This window comes from Jaculus jaculus, chromosome X, assembly GCF_020740685.1.
Source record: "Jaculus jaculus isolate mJacJac1 chromosome X, mJacJac1.mat.Y.cur, whole genome shotgun sequence".
Taxonomy (NCBI): domain Eukaryota; kingdom Metazoa; phylum Chordata; class Mammalia; order Rodentia; family Dipodidae; genus Jaculus; species Jaculus jaculus.
This window is the reverse complement of record NC_059125.1, coordinates 20028114-20043892: the sequence shown is the minus strand read 5'-3', so window position 1 is coordinate 20043892 and position 15779 is coordinate 20028114.

Here is a 15779-nt window from a genome sequence, read left to right as displayed (position 1 = left end):
GAAGTTCCCATAGAGTATACATTTCTGAAATATTTATAGGTATGTTGTATCATGTGGGCATGAAGAAAGATAGCTTGTGTGTTTGTGTATGTTTTGAGACCAGGTGTCACACTACTCCAGGCTGACCTGGAACTCGTACTATAGCCAGGCTGGCTTTGAACTCACAGTGTTCTCCTACCTCAGCCTTCCCAGGGCTGGTATTAAAGGTATAAGTTACCACATCTTGCTATAATAACTATTTTTGAAAAACCAAAAAAGTTGTTATGATATAGTAACAAGTGACTGACAATAGGTTTGGTACTACCTACCACATCAGTATATAACTAATGCTAGATACATAATAATAATAACAATAATAATAAGCCAGTCTGGGTGGCGCACACCTTTAATCCCAGCACTCAGAAGGCAGAGGTAGGACGATTGCTGTGAGTTTGAGGCCACCCTGAGACTACGTAGTGAATTCCAGGACAGTCTTGGCTAGAGTGAGACCCTACCTCGAAATGCCCCTCTCTCCCCAAGTCCAAACTCTTGTAGTTGCACTTTATCTAAATACATATTAATCTAAATACATATTAATGTAAATAGATTGTGTCCATTTTCAACTTGAGAAAAGAGACTAAAATTAGAGATCTCTTTTAGTCAACAGTTGTTAACTAAATATTTGACTCTGCCATTCTAAGATCATAGATGATGGAAACTAAGATTTTGCTGGATTATGTTTTCATCCACAGGCCTGGGCATGCAAACAAAGTCAAATCACTAATGAACACTCTGGATACTTAATAAGAATGAGGCAGAATATCACCCAATGTGAAATGAAATCAACACACGAGGACTAGGAAGGTGGCTCAGCACAGAAAAGCCTGGCTTCACAGACATGAGTTCCTGAGTTTAGATTCCCATGTCCCCAGTTCAGATCCTTGTAAAGTCAAACAGTAGTAACGTGTCTGTGATGCCTGTGGCAAGAAGGGAGCAGGAGACAGCATAATCACCCCGAAGGCTGCAGGCCAGCTAGCCTGGTAAACAGAGCAGTGACCAATGGCCAAGATGGATACTGGAAGTTGTCCTGTGGCCTCCACAAGTATATTATAGATAATGAGAAGTGTGAATGTAGAAATCATATTTATTTAGTATTTTGGGGGTTTTTCGAGGTAGGATCTTGCTCTAGCCCAGGTTGACCTGGAATTCATTATGTAGTCTCAGGCTAGCTTCAAACTCACAGGAATCCTTCTATGCCAGCCTCCTGAGTGGTGGGATTAAAGGTTTGTGCCACCACGCCCAGCAGAAATCCTATTTATTAAACATGATTAGCTTAGAATGCTAGCCAATTCATTTTAAAGGGCTGCCCATCCAACATATTAGAGAAAACCTTCACTCCAAACTGAATTTCTTTTTTCTTTATGTTTAGGTTAAAACACAAGTTAACATAAAATTATATATAATATAATGACACACACACATACATATATATATATACACACACATATATATTCACACATTATTATACCTTGCCTGTGTTTGCCCCTCCTACCATCTCCCACTCTCCATTTCTGGTTCCTTTCTCCTCCCAAATAAGTACCCTCTTCTGGGTCAGCCATGATGCCACGTGCCTTTAATCTCTGCCTCTTTCTCTCTCTCTGTCACTCTCAACTAAATAAATAAAATAAACAATTTAAAAAAACATCAATACCCCCTTCTGTTTACTATTATCCTTTCCAATCTCCCTTTGGGCTTCTTCCTCCCTCCATCACTCCAAAGTTCCAAGACAAATACTTGGCAGGATTCATTTTTTGTGTATTTAAAATTTTTTAAATATCCACAGAATCTAAAGAGCTGCAAACACTACAACAGCAACTTACTGTATATTTTAGGAAAAATACATTATATCCTTGCGTGTTTCTTGGGTATAGGTGAGTGAAGTCACCACAACAATTGCCTCTTGTAAAACAATGCGCAGAGCTATGCATATTCTTAAATTTAGTAGGTCACATTATTTGATATAACACAAAAATAAAAATAATTTACCTCACTATTTGGTCTTAAATCAGTATTGGCAACTTTACATGAAGGTTAGCAGTCTAAATTGAAATATGAGCCTGGCATGGTAGTGTATACCTCTAATCCCAGTACTCAGTAGGTAGGAGGATCACTGTAAATTCGAGGCTACCCTGAGACTACATAGTGAATTCCAGGACAGCCTGGGCTAGAACAAGACCCTAACTCACAAGAAAAAATATGCATGTGCCTCGTTAGCACAGTAGGTAGCACATCAATCTCATTTAAAAATATATATATACATACATATATATATATATATATATATATATATATATATATATATATATATATATATGAATTTCTGGTCTACGAGTATGCCACCTTTCCATTCAAAAGAAACAGAAAAGTTGGGAAATATAGTTCCGTGGTAGAAGATTTATTTAGCATGTGTGAGGCTCAGGGTTATACCCCAAGCATTACAATAAAGAATTACCAATTTACTTCATTTTAAAATATTTGAGAGAGAGAAAGATATAGGTAAATATAGAGAATGGACACCCCAGGACCTCTAGCCACTGCAAATTCCAGATGCATGCACCACCTTGGACATCTGGCTTTACATGAGTATTGGGGAATTGAACCTGAATCTTTTGGCTTTGCCAAAGACACTTGTCTTAAACACTAAGTCATCTCTTCAGCCCTATTTCTTTTTAAAAATGTTTTTACTTTTTATTTATTATTTATCCAAGAAAGAGTGAGCATGGGTGCACCAGGGCCTCCTGCCCCTGCATATGGAAACTCCAGTAACACGTGCCACTTTGTTCGTTTGGCTGTACATGGATACTGTAGAATTGAACCTGGGCCAGCAAGCTTTGCAAACAAGCTCCTTTTAACTGTTGAGCCATCTTCTTTTCAGCACTTTTATTCCTTGAGGTAGGGTGTTAGTCTAGACCAGGCTGCTCTGGAACTCAATAACCCCAGGTTGGCTCTGAACTCAGGGATCCTCCTACCTCAGCCTCCTGAGTGCAGGGATTCAAGGTGTGTGACACCACACCTATGCCTGGCCTAATACAGTTTTTATATAACAGTACCTCTCATAAATTTCAATAATTGCTCAACTGTAAGATCACCACATTTATAATTACACATTAAAGCTAGAAATTTTTCAACGTGCACGATACTAGATAAACAATTGAGGTCATCATACTGAATTTCCATTTAGGCACAACACATTTAAAAAAAATATATTTATGGGTTGGAGTGATGGCTTAGTGGTTAAGATACTTGCCTGTAAAGCCAAAGGACCCAGTTTCGATTCCCCAGGACCCATATAAGCCAGATGCAGAAGGTGGCACACATGTCTGGAGTTCGTTTGCAATGGCTGGAAGTCCTGGCACGCCCATTCTCTCTCTCCCATCAATAAATAATGAATAAATGAAATATTAAAAAAGAAGCCGGGCATGGTGGCATATGCCTTTAATCCCAGCACAGGCAGAGATAGGAGGATTGCCATGAGTTCAAGGCCACCATGAGGCTACATAGTGATTTCCTTGTCAGCATAGACTATGGTGAAACCCTACCTCAAAAACCCAAAAAAAGGAAAAAAAAAAAAGAAAGAAAACAATGTTTATTTGCATGTGTGTGGGAGCATGCCAGAGCCTCTTGACCCTGCAAATGAATAACAGATGTTTGCACTATTTTTGTGTGACTTGAACCTCTGGCCACAGGCTTTCAAATAAGTGCCTCTAGCCACTGAGCCATCTACCTAGCCCCTACCACACCTTTTTTCTCTGTAGCCCAGGTTGACCTGGAATTCACTATGGAGTCTCAGGATGGTCTTAAACTCACAGCAACGCTGCTATCCTGCCTCCACCTCCCAAGTGCTAGCATTGCAGGTATGTGCCACAAAAGCAAACTCTTGTTCTATATAATCTCATGGAGTGTGTATGTGTGCACCGAAAGGACACACTGATACTCCTGCATTGCATAATTTTGTTCAGCATATTCCTACAAATGTAAAGGAAACTGTGAATATTTTCTCTTAAGCTTGTACATTTAGAATAAAGCAAATTCGAACTATTGTGCTCTCTGTAAGTTACGAAACAAAATAATAACCATCATTCGATGGAAGTTTCCTACCGGTCCCCAGTGTGTGCCCATCATGTTCTCCTCCCTCTCCGGGACCCACTTAGCTCTGCTGCCTCCTCCCTTGGAGGCTCAGGCCTATTCCACACATTCAGTGACTCCGGAGTCTGTTGCTTCTAGTGACTGTCTTCCAATTAACTACACTGGCTATATTTGGGTAGGTGAACTTGAACTTCACTCACTGGCAACCACACAGACCATATCAGAAAGAAGCTACCTCCACACTTAGCCTCATATTCGTGGCTTCAGCCAAGCAACTGGGTAACTTAAGCCATTTCTGTCCCCCACTCAAAGAAGCAGTGGAAGTACAGAATGAAACAGTGTTAACATAGGTTTCTTTCATTAGATCAGAGTAGACAGGAGTTCAAAATTTAATGGGCAGAGCTGGGGAGATGACTTAGTTGTTAAAGGCACTTGCTTCAAAATTTAATGATGTGAGTGTCTGTGTGTGTTTGAGACAGACTTCGCTCTGTAGCCCAGGCTGGCCTCAAACTCCCAGCACTTCTAACCTTACCATCCCAATGCTAAAATTAGAAGTGTACTCCACAATATCTGGCTTTAAAAATATTTTGTATTTATATATTTGCATGCAAGAGAGAAGAGAGACAGACAGAGGGAATATGGGCTCACTAGGGCCTCCAGCCACTGGAAACGGACACCAGATGCATGTCCCACTGTATCTGGCTTTAGGTGGGTATTGGCCAATCGAACCTGGGTCATTAGGCTTTGCAGGCAAGTGCCTTAGCCACTGAGCCATCTGTCCAGCCCTCATCTGGCTTTTAAAATTTGAATTTTATTTTTTAAAATATTTATGTATTTTGAGAAAGAGGCGGAGAAAGAAAGAGAGAGCATGGGGCCTCTAGCCACTGCACATGAACTCTAGATGCATGTGCCACCTTGTGCATCTGGCTTATGTGGGTACTGGGGAATCGAACCTGGGTCTTTAGGCTTCACAAGCAAGCACTTTAACCGCTAAGCCATCTCACTAGCCCTAACATTGAATTTTATCGTATGTTATCTTAAAAAAATTTTTTTCTGCGATATGGTCTTTATCCCAAGGTGGCTACCAAATCTCTATGTAGCTCAGGATGGCCTTGAGCTTCCAGTTCTCCTGCATCCACCTCCTAAGTCCTGGAATTATATACTTCCAGCCACCACACTCCATTTATGCAGTGCTGGGGATGGAACCCATGCATGCCAGGCAAGCTCTGCACCAACTGAGCTGCATCTCCAACCCACACTGAATTGCATTTGAGACAGCATAAAGCCACTGATAAATTAGCATACAATGGTGGTTGAAGAGATGGGTCAGCGATTAAGACGCTAGCCTGCAAAGCTTAATGACCTGGGTTTGATTCCCCAGTACCCATGTAAAGCCAGATGCACAAAGTGGCACATGTATCTGGAGTCTGTTTACAGCAGCTGGAAGCCCTGGAGTGCCCATTCTCTCTCTCTCTCTCTCCCGTCCCTTATCTTTGTCTGTTTGCAAATAAAAAGTTTTTCAAAAGCCAAAAAATTATCATACAATGGATAGATGCTGAGCCACTTTTGCTTGCTGACATGTATAAAACGTACAATCACAAGTTATTGAGAAGTGTTCACGCAGGAGTTTTTGATCTTCTTCAGGGCTATGACTTATAGTTGAAACTGTTTCATCAAATGGCTAAAACCCATTTAAAATTCAATTTAATGACTCAAGTTGCTTTCTGAAAGTGTTTTTTGTAAGAAATGAATTTAGCCACTAGGTGGCGCTGCTACCCAAGGTTTCTTTGTCTTTCTCAGCCGCGCGCGCGCGCGCGTGTGTGTGTGTGTGTGTGTGTGTGTGTGTGTGTGCGCGCGCGCGCGCGCAGAATTTGGATCTTTCATTTTCTTACTTAAAAGCATGGTTACTATGGGAGACATACAGAACACTATAATAATAAAAACAGTGGTTTAAACTGATTGCCTAAGTTCATTTACACTGTCCTGCATCTTTTTAAAAATTCTTATTTATGACGGGGTGAGGGCGGATGCAGATAGAGAATAAGCAAGCCAGGGTCTCCAGACACAAATGAACTCCAGACGCATGTGCCACCTTGTGCATCTGGCTTAAGTGCGTCCTACTGATTCAAACTTGGGTCCTTTGGCTTTGCAGGAAAGTGCCCTAACCTCTAAGCCATCTCTCCAGCTCTATCTTGCATCTTTGATTTTCCTTAGACCTTTCAGCTCATTATGAATGTCAAATACGTAGGATTGGGGAGGTTGGTCTCTGGAGTCAGCACCTACCACACAAGCATTGAGTACCTGAGTTTGGATCCCCAGCGCCCATGTGCAAACAAGCATGGTAGATCTCACTTCTGTATATACAATATACAGCTAGCTTGCTGTATATTGTGATGAACAAGAGAGAACTTGTCTCAAACAAGGTGGAAGATAAGACAGGCATTCAGGAATGTCCTCTGACTTCACTCACACTCAAACACACAAAATCAAATTCAGAAATATTTCTGTTTTGTATGCTTTGGTTGGGATAGGGTTCTACAATATAGGACTGGACTGGAACCCCATGGGTAGTACAGGCTGACCTTGAACTTGTGATTGTACTGCCTGTGCTTCTCGAGTGCTGAGATTTTGGGCATGTACCCCCACACCCCCTCAGTATTCCTCTTCATACTTTATAATTTAACACTTGACCTATAAAAAAACTGTTCATTGCACATTATATACTTTCCTAGATGTATGCAAGCATAAATATATTAGCTTGTTTGTTTAAAGTTCTTTTAAAAACACTTCCAGGGCAGGAGAGATGGCTCAGTAGTTAAGGCCCTTGCCTGCAAAGCCTACCGACCAGCTTTCAATTCCCCAGGACCTATGTAAAGCCAGATGCACAAAATAGCACATGCATCTGAAGTTCATTTGCAGTGGCCAGAGGCCCTGGCATGCCCATCCATTTCTCTGTTTCCTGGTCTCTCTCTCTTTTTTTCTATATCTCTGCTTGCAAATAAATAAATTTTAAACAGTTAAAAAAATAGGGCTGGACAGATGGCTGAGCAGTTAAAGCACTTGCCTACAAAGCCTTTGGACCCAAGTTCCATTCTCTAGGACCCATGTAAACCACGCGCACATGGTGTCACATGCATCTGTAGTTTGTTTGCAGTGGCTAAAAGCCCTGGCGTGCCCATTCTCTCTCTCTCTCTCTCCCCTTCTCTCTGTCTCAAGTAAAAAAAATAAATCTTTAAAAATATTATTTAGGGGCTGGAAGGATGGCTAAGAGGTTAAGGCATTTGCCTGCAAAGCCAAAGGACCCAGGTTCAATTCCCCAGGACCCACATTAGCCAGATGCACAAGTGGGTGCACGCATCTGTTTGTGGTGGCTGGAGGCCCTGGCGCGTCCCCTCTCTCTCTCTCTCTTTCTTGTTCCCTCTTTCTCTGTCAAATAAATAAATAAATATATATTAAAAATACTATTTAGGAAAATCTATCCATACACTTGGTACGAGACAAAGGGTTTGTTTTTTTTAAATAACCACAATAGATTCATAACAATGCTAATAAGCAACAAACAACATTAAATTCATTTAATCATAAAACAGTTATTGAGGGCTGGAGAGATGGCTTAGCGGTTAAGCGCTTGCCTGTGAAGCCTAAGGACCCCGGTTCGAGGCTAGGTTCCCCAGGTTCCACGTTAGCCAGATGCACAAGGGGGCGCACGCGTCTGGAGTTCGTTTCCAGAGGCTGGAAGCTCTGGCGCGCCTATTCTCTCTCTCTTCCTCTATCTGTCTTTCTCTCTGTGTCTGTCGCTCTCAAAAAAAAAAAAAAAAAAAAAAAAACAAAAAAAAAACAGTTATTGAGGCAAGATTTTTGTTGTTGTTTTTTTCGAGGTAGGGTTTTGCTCTAACCCAGGCTGACATGAAATTTACTATGTAGTCTCAGAGTGGCCTCGACCTCACTGTGATTCTCCTACCTCTGCCTCCGGAGTGCTGGGATTAAAGGCGTGTGCCACCAAGCCCTGCGTGAGACAAGAATTTTAACACCCCCATAACTTAGACATATTTTAAATAAACAGTGTTTTAAGTTGAATTATCTTTTTACTTGAAATAAAAATTCTCAATTGTGGAGCATTTGCTTCACATGTGCAAGGCCCTGGATTTCATCCAAAAATTAGAGAAATTATATATTTTCTTTGAGCATACTATTCTTAATGGAATTATAAGATACTTTGTAACTGAGTAATTTAAATTAATTATGGCTGGAGAGGTAATGCTATTTTTCTTTGCATTATGCTGTGAGAATTTAGCATATATATAGAGATTCTAAAAATACACAGCTATTAAGGTCTAGTTGAAAATATTGCTTTGCTATCAATCTGTTTTTGGAATTCGCTTATCTAAAGTTATCAAATAGGCTTTTATTCAAGCCATATGACTAAGAATGTTCACTTGCAATAACATGAATGGCCTCAGGGCTATACTATATCTTTTTCTGCTCTCAGGTTTCTGGGTTAAGGAATAATGAGTTTTGTTTCTAAATATTGCTTTAGCACAGGTAATTTTAGTTTCCTTAAGGGAAAGGATTGGAGAAAGAAAGATGCAATTTTTCTTACCAAGCTTTGGTAATCCAAATGGTAGTATATCCAAATAAATATGGCCATTTTAACTGTGTATACTTACAGACTTTCTTGAAAACAATGCAAGTCATCAAACAACTGGTTACTCTAGATATACTTAGAATATGAACAGATTTTGCATACATATGTTCTCAGAATAATAAATACTTCAACTTAAGTTAGTCATGTTTTGGTATTAAAATTTCATTGAAGATCTGAGTGTGATGATTCACATTTTTAATCCCAGCACTTTGGTGGCTGATGTAGGAGGATTGTTATAAATTCAAGGCTAACCTTGGACTACACAGTGAATTCTAAATCAGTTTGGGCTACTCTGTCTTAAAATAAACATATAAATATAAAAATAAATAAATAAATATTTAGTTAAGGATAGTTCCATATTTTTAAATTTATTTGCAACAAAGAGAGAGCATGCCAGAGAGAGAGGATGGTCATGCCATGACCTCTTGTTGCTGCAAACTCTGGATGCATGAGACAGTCCATGCATCTTGATTTATGTGGGTAGTGGGGAATAGAACCAGAATCATTAGGCTTTGCGAGCAGGTGCCTTACCTGCTGAGCCATCTCTCCAGCCTCAGATTTTTATTTTTCAAGTGAGGGTCTCACTCTAGCCCAGGCTGACCTGGAATTCACTATGTAGTCTCAGGGTGGCCTCAAACTCACAGCAATCCTCCTATCTACCTTCTGAGTGATTAAAGGTGTGTACCACCACGGCCAGCTCAGGTTTCTCTTTGAGAACGTGCCTCACTATTGTAGCCCAGGTTGACCACTAACTCCTGATCCTCCTGCCTCAGCTTGCTGAGTGCTAGGACTACAGGTATGCACCAACCCCCATGCCCGGCTTCACTAAAGATTTTGGGAAATACTGAGCTGTATGTATCAGCTATCTATTGCTTCAAAACTTAACATCCCTAAATGTAGTGTTTTAAAGCAACAACCATTTTATTGGTCAACATTTTGTACATCATCAATCTGGTGTCTTTTCAGTGGAGATGGTTATTTTGGACTTATTTGAATCTCTCCTGGACCTACAGTTAGATGTCAACCCCTAGAGGCTGGCTGGTCTCAGGTGGTCTCACACAACTGGGAAGTAGCTAGAGCTGCCAGGTAGACTCTCTCTGTTGTTTCCATGGTGACTGCTCAGTAGGATAGCTCATACATCTTCCCATGGTAACATATGTAACAAGAGAGGAAAGTGGAAATTGTAAGGCCTCCTGAGGCCTTGGATTGGGACATTGCATAATATGAATCCTACTTTCTATTTGTGATCAAATTAGAATATAAGTCCAGATTAGACTGAAGAGAATATAACACTTGACATATACAAAAATCTCTGTCCATTGCACATTATATACTTTCCTAGATGTATGCAAGCATAAATATATTAGCTTGTTTGTTTAAAGTTCTTTTAAAAACACGTCCAGGGCTGGAGAGACGGCTCAGTAGTTAAGGCCCTTGCCTGCAAAGTCTACTGACCAGCTTTTATGATTTTATGGTATGGTTAGTCATGTATTCAGTTATTTTCACATTGCTGGGATAAAATACCTGGCCAGGAGAAGCTTCTGGAAAGAAAGGGATTTAGTTTGGCTCATAGTTTCAGAGGATAGAGTCCTTCATGGCAGAGAAAGCATGGCAGGGAGAGAGTGCATGCATCACATCATCATATCAATAGGGAGAAAGCAAAGAGAGAGAGAGAGAGAGAGAGAGAGAGAGAGAGAGAGAGAGAATGAACATGGGGCTACTGGACTTGCTTTAATTTCAAAGCCCACACCCCAGTGACCCACTTCCTCCTGCAAGGTTCTAAGTCCCAAAAGTTTCACAACCTGCTAGAACAGCATAACCAGCTGGTGGTCAGGTGTTGAAACACTTGAACTTATGAAAGGCCTTTTACATTCAAATCACCACATAGGTAGATGTATTAATCTACTATACTAGTCTGGTTACTTCAGTTAACCTTTTCAGTGAAAATATCAGAAAAAGACTTTAAAAGTACTGGGACTAGGCTAGGGATATAGTTCAGTGTTAAAGTGTTTCCCTTGCTTGTGCAATGCCATGGGTTCAATCTCTACCTACACACATACACATACACATACATACACACACACACACACACACACACACACACACACACAGGGGCTGAAAGGGCAATAGTGGACTTTCAAGCTATTTTAAGTTTTGGTTGATAGTCTATAATCATGGCTATCGGAGCATCAGAGATGAATAGGCTTCACACTTGGGTATTAGAAGGGTAGAACCAGGATGCAGTCAAAATACAAGTATCTTGTAGATTCTTTTTGATGAGTAGAAGGATCAAAAAGGTGTATTCTGGCCTGGCGAGATGGCTTAGCAGTTAAAGTGCTTACCTGGAAAGGCTAAAGACACCTGTTCAACTCCCCCACATCCCACAAAAGGCACACACATAAGGTCCACACAGATGCACAGGTTGCACATGCGCACAAAGTAGATCACATGTCTAGAGTGTGATTGCAGTGGCTGGAGGCCCTGGCACTTCAATTCTTTCTCTCTTTCTTCCTCTCTCTTTCTCATATAAAAAGGTCAGTCAGTTGGGCTTGCCTCAAAAAAAGGCCTCTCCCCACAGAATAAGGACTCAATCAACTCCTTCACTTCCTACCTGAGGATATTGTGGAGAAAGCTGCCTTGGCTCTTTGAAGAGCTATAGAAAAGAAACAAAAGAGAAGTGTGCTTGAAGAGATGTTGTCACATACCTGACCCTGTGCAAATTTGAATCACAGACTCAGTCCCAATGAGCAGAGTCCATCAAGGCCCTGATTTGGTTGGTGGCGCTTGAATCACAGTCCTCTCCATCCTAGGTCTTTGAAAGCCACCAGAAATAATCATCCAAAGGCAATACCAGTATGGAGTCATTTAGGACTAGGCAAAAAGTCACCATGGAAGAGGATCTTATAGGAACAAAAAGAGAGTTTAACATCTCCAGGTAGTACTTGACAAGTTTCAAGAAATAAGTGTCAAACCTGAAAACATATACAAGGTAGAAAGCTATAACAACCAATGTGACATGTTTGAACAAAGAACCAAATGGTACTATCAGGAATGGACAGTTACATAGCCAAAATTAAGATCTCAGAGGGGGTATTGAACTTCACATTATTTATATATATTAAATATTTGTGTGTAGGACCAGGCGTGGTGGCATGTGCCTTTAGTCCCAGCACTTGGGAGGCAGAGGTAGAAGGATCACTGTAAGTTCAAGGCCAGCCTGGAACTACATAGTTAATTCCAGGTCAGCTTGGAGTAGAGTGAAACCTGACCTCAAAAAACACGCAAAAATATTTCTAGTATATTTAGCCAGAAGACTGAAAAGGAAAAATTACCCAGTATTGAGCAGGGAAGGAGAAAAAGATAATCTCGGCCAGACCAACTGGGAGTTCTGGATCATCGGCTGTCCATCAGGTAGAAATGGCCAGGCCTGAGTGCCATCACCTGCTACCATGAGAAAACATAACCTAACCACTGGAGGCTCATTTAAGTAATAAAAGTTAAAGGGAATTGCTGGGCATGGTGGTGCACAGAGGCTAAGGCAGGGGATCCTGAGATCTGAGGTCATCCTGAGTCACATAGCAAGTTCTAAGCCAGCCTGGGCTACAGAATGAGACTGGAGTGATTAACATAAAAGCCAGGAGAGTGGATATCTTGAGGGAGGAGGGCGCAAATGTTCCAGGAACCAGATTCCCTTTAGAGAACTCCACTTCACCCTGCCCATCACACAGGCTCCAACATCTTCACTGGGACTATGTCTATACTGTACTCACTTTTAGCCAGAGAAGCTTCTTTGTCCACGGAGGTAGCTGCTAGAGAGACTGAAGACTTACTAAAGTGCTGAGAAGTGACATGAGCTCAGCACCAGAAGAGACAGGCTCATCACACCCACTAAGGCTCAGGAAACACCACAGAAGGGCTAGCAGAAAGAACATAACAGCCAGAGGATGGAGAAGAGTGCCTTCGAGCCATGTCTTCTGGACAGGAAGTGGCCATTTGCATTTGTGACCTCACAACAGCTATTGTTACCTGCCCAATCATGTGTCTGTCAACATGTCATCATGGGTGATGTTGGAAGGCCAAAGAACAACATACAACTAGAAGAACTAGCTGGAAAAGAAGTTGTGGGACAGAGAGGACAAAAGCAAACAATGGGAGAGGTGTTATGATCACAAAATTTATGTCAATTTATGAAAATTGTCAGCAAAAGAGAAGAAAAGACAGAAGTCAGGAGACTGGCTACCTCGGTGATCTATGGGAGGGTTTGGGATGGGGACTAACATGTAGGAAGCTTGTAGGATGCTGACTATTCTAGTTGTGACCAGAGTTTTAGGTACAGGAGAGCTTACCTCATATAGTTTGCTTATCTATGTAGTGAAAGGCCCAAGAATTCAGAAGCCCAGAAATACTATCACGCTCCAAAGGGCGCTTAAGCGGGCCCCTGCATACCTCAAACTCCAGGCTTTACTCTCTGTTGGAAGCAAGTAAAGAATCCCTCTTCTCATTATATCAGAGCCCGCTCCTAATATAAAACTAGGTAAAAAGGGCATGAGATAGCCCTCAAGGATGGGAAATGAGTAATGAAGTGAACCACTTATTTGGTTTCTGTAAATAGCCTGCACCATAAGCCTTAATAGCCCACACCGTAAGCCTTAGTAGCTCGCACCATAAGCTGTAGCAGCCTGCCTCAGACCACCAAGGTCATAGGAGACTGATACCACACTCTGCTACTCCCACCCAAGGACCTGCGCAAATGCTGACCACCAAGGTCATAGGAGACTGATTGGTCCACGAGGAGCTTGAACAAATTAAACTAATTGGCTTAGAAACTATGGGGTGGCACAAACTGACTGGCTCACACCCTGTGGGCTCCTGATATTAAAAAAAATGATTGGTCTAATGCACAGGCTTTGTTAGAAACCCTATAAAAACTGTCCCGTTCCTGCATTCGGGGCTCTGCAATCCTCTACCCCTGTGCGGTGTACGACTGTGGGCCCCAGCGCGCTTGGAATAAAATCCTCTTGCAGTTTGCATCAAGACCACTTCTCGTGAGTGATTTGGGGTGTCGCCATATCCGGGCAGAGCGTGGGGTCCCCCTCCTGGGGTTCCTTCAGTAGTAATGACTTTCGCACATTTTTCTCTGTAATTCATATCTTACACAAACCCTAAAACATGAAATGTTTAATAGGCTGTCAGAGGAATATGTCTTAAAAGTGATACAAAAAGCAACAAGAACATAGTGACAACCTTGCCAATCTTGTTTGCCCTCTTTCCTAATATGTTTCCTCCATAGTTCCTATCAGCATCTGGCATGTGATATATTTTATTAAATTACTGTATTTGCTGTCTGTTTTCCTTACCTAGAATGTAAGCTCCATAAATTGAAGGAGTTTATAATATATTCTTAGTCCACAGTGTCTAGAAGTTATATCCTAAATGTATATGTGTTGAATAAATGAATAACTGAATGCATAAATCAATGGATGGATAAATGAACAAATAGCATTCTGAGAATTTACCTTTAGCAGCTAGCCTTTGTGGCACAGCCTGTAAGTCTAGTACTCAGGAGACTGAGGCAGGATAATCATGTCCAGGCCAGAACTGCAAAGCAAAGAAAGAATATATAAAGGACTGGAAAGATAGCTCAGCAGTTAAGACGCTTGCCTGCAAAGCCTAGGGAGCCGGGTTTGATTCCCCAGCACCCACATGAGCCAGGTGCACATGATGATGCTTGTGTCTGGAGTACATTTCCAGTGACTAGAGTCCATAGCATGCCCATTCTCTCTCTCTCTCTCTCTCATAAATAAATAAGTAAAAGTAAAATATTTTTAAAAGGAAAGAATATATACTTTTGAAGATCTTGAACAAAAACTTACCTTTGGCTGTAAGAAAAAATGGCTGTTCTGTATCCTGGTGTTTTGGGAATGGCATTTTATTTATTTTACTGAGACAGTACTTCACTTTGTAGCCCCAGACTGACCTGTAATTTACTATGTAGCTTAGACCAGCCCAGAACTCAAGGCAGTCTTTCTTTTTTGTTTTGTTTTTGTTTTTCGTGGTAAGGTCTTGCTCTAGCCAAGACTGCTCTAGAATTAGCCTCAGGCTACCCTTGAACTCACAGCGATCCTCCTACTTCAGCCTCCCTAGTTCTGGGATTAAAGGCATGTGTCACCATGCCTTATTTCATGGCAGTCTTTCTGATTCAGCCTCTCAAGTACTGGGATTATGTGCATGCATCACCACAACCAGCAAGAATGGTATTTGAGAATGTCACTTTGTAAATGATGGATTTCCTGGTACCTTAGGAAATGTTTTTCCAATTTGTTTCTAGTGATCAGTCACTGGTTTGGGCTTGAAGAAAAGCTAGTTAGACATTTTATCTTCTAGAAGTTGCCCCTGGAGTCACTTTGTGCTTCTACATTCTCTTTAAAGATTGAGGCCAAGTAAAGAAAGCTTAATGGACCTGTTCCAAACCTATAGCATGGACACAGTTCCTGAGCCCTTGGTAAGAAGTAAGGGTTTATTTTGACTTGTAATCTTTTTTTTTAATTTTTATTTATTTGAGAGCGACAGACACAGAGAGAAAGACAGATAGAGGGAGAGAGAGAATGGGCGTGCCAGGGCTTCCAGCCTCTGCAAACGAACTCCAGACGCGTGTGCCCCCTTGTGCCTCTGGCTAACGTGGGACCTGGGGAACCGAGCCTTGAACTGGGGTCCTTAGGCTTCACAGGCAAGCGCTTAACCGCTAAGCCATCTCTCCAGCCCTTGACTTGTAATCTTGAAGGGTTGAGAAAGTTTGGTATTAGGAAGAAGCTATAACATATCTGGGTGGAAGTTGACTCATGTGCTGGGCTTGGATCTGGGCATTAGTTCCCCAAAGAAACACATTGCCTCCAGTAAGGCCCACCTCCCAAATTGCCACCACCTGGAAGCCAAGTATTCAAAATGCATGAGTCTATGGGGTACATCTCATTCAAACCACCACATGCATAACATATTAATTATACATAAA